Here is a 2,291-nt window from a genome sequence, read left to right on the forward strand (position 1 = left end):
AAACAAACACACATACACGCACACACATACACTTATGCCCACACACACACTTACACACACACGAGTAGGCTACAGACTCATGCACGCGTGCGCACACACACACACACACACGCAAATACACACACACACCACACACATACGAGTACAGACTCATGCACGCGTGCGCGCACACACACACACACACACACAAATACACACACACACACACACAAACAGTAACACTAACACATGTGCACAAAATGAACACAAACACACACACTGCGCGAGAGAGAAAGACTACAGGGAGGCATGACGTCATGATGCATTAATTGACGTCAAAGACTTTCGACCGTGACGTATTCTTCTTAGGCGAGCTTTATCCATAGACTTGGAAACTACGGAATTTCTACCCGTCCAAAACGGCCTTGGGTGGCGTTTGCTGAAAAAATGGGGGCGACTATTGCACCCACCGTATTTTTGTTAGTATGGTCCCAATTTTTGGTGAACTTCCATCTCCAACTGTAGCACGTAGCCGGGCACAAAGAATCCTTCTTTATCATGTATTATTCGGTATGCACATTTCTCAAGTCGATTACAGTATGCGTTCACGGGATACCTCCAGCTTCGCTGGGATTAAGTAGATGTGCAACGCCAAGGCACTGCATACCCCAGCGAAAGACAAACCTCTCTCTTACTCTCTCTCTCTCTCTCTCTCTCTCTCTCAAACACACACACACACACACACACACACACACACACACACACACACACACACACACATACACACTCACTCACACGCACTCACTCACTCTCTCACACACACTTCATACACACAAAACACACCCCCATACGCACATATAGACAGACGGACATAAACACCTTTACAAACAAACACACATACACACACACATACACTTACGCACACACACACATACACACACCCACCCACTCTCTCTCTCTCTTTCTCTCTCTCTTTCTCTCTTATACAAACAGACACACACACACACACTGTACATACGCACAAACAAATACGCACATAGACAGTCGGACACACACACCTTTACAAACAAACACACATACATATAGGTTACACACTCCGAGTTCTGAATATCGTGCATATTTTCCCTAGGGTCGATTTTCAGGTATTACCGAGCCTCTGGCGAGGTAATACCTGTAAATCGACCCGAGGGAAAATATGCACGATATTCAGGACGAGGTGTGTAAGCTTTTTATCCCATTACTCCGACGTTTTCATTAAAAAACCTAACTTTTTGACACAAACTTTGCGAGTGCCTGTTTACTGCTCATCAAACCTTCTGCCACCGAAAATCGTGTCATGATATTCATGTGCGAAACGAGTCCCTTTTTGTTTCCAGGATTTGAATGCATTTGATACTGTGCAGTTACCGGCTGGTTTCAGTCGGTTACCCGAGCTGGCATTCGTCACAACTGCGAAAGACCGCATTCTGATAATCTTCGCTTCACAGCTCTAGCGACGGGAGAGAATGATACCCGAAGGGAAGTAACTCATTTTGGACCTGAGTTCAGCGGGATTCGAAAGACCGCGTGTGTGATTTTACAAGCGATGAAGATGATTGCTGAGTTTGTGCTTATTCGAGCCTTTGTGCTTCAGTGTTCAAATTTGTATTACCTACTTCTTCAATCGTCACTTACTGATTTAGGTGAGCCTAACTTTGATGTCTGTCGTTGTCTTAGGCGAGGTATCTGTCTGGGGGAAAACGGCGCACCACTGTCGAGTTGTTTTTATGCGGCAACGCATGTAGCCTAGTGGTCTCTGTATGTCCAAGATCCGACCTGCTTCGCCACCTTTTATTCTAACAGTATCACCAACTTTGAAAATGGCAATTTCCATGCTGGTCAACTTGAGCCGAAGATACTACATGTATAGCAAACGACAGATCCTGCAGCAGAGGGTGCGTATCGCTAGCGCTAGCGAGACGCGGCACCGGCAGCAGACGATAGATCTGTAGCAGACGACTGATGAGACAGCCTTGTTCTGTTGAACCATATTTAGCAATCAATGCTCTAAAAGCGATACCAAATGAACAAAACTATAAGCATACTGTTTTAGTGTAAGTTTTATTTTGTCGCTCAAGATTTTGAATCAGGATGCTCTTGGGATTGATCTAAGCGGTTGCCCATGAAGCGTACCTCGTTACGACAACTTTACTAGAGTTGTTCGCCTTGAATCACTGTGTGTCTCTGTCGCTCTCTCTCGTGCTCTCTGTCTCTCTCTCAGTGTCACCACGTCGGACAACTCATAATCTTCACTCAGCTCTATTCACCCAAAC

This window comes from Littorina saxatilis, unplaced genomic scaffold (genome assembly GCF_037325665.1).
Source record: "Littorina saxatilis isolate snail1 unplaced genomic scaffold, US_GU_Lsax_2.0 scaffold_824, whole genome shotgun sequence".
In the NCBI taxonomy this organism is placed as follows: domain Eukaryota; kingdom Metazoa; phylum Mollusca; class Gastropoda; order Littorinimorpha; family Littorinidae; genus Littorina; species Littorina saxatilis.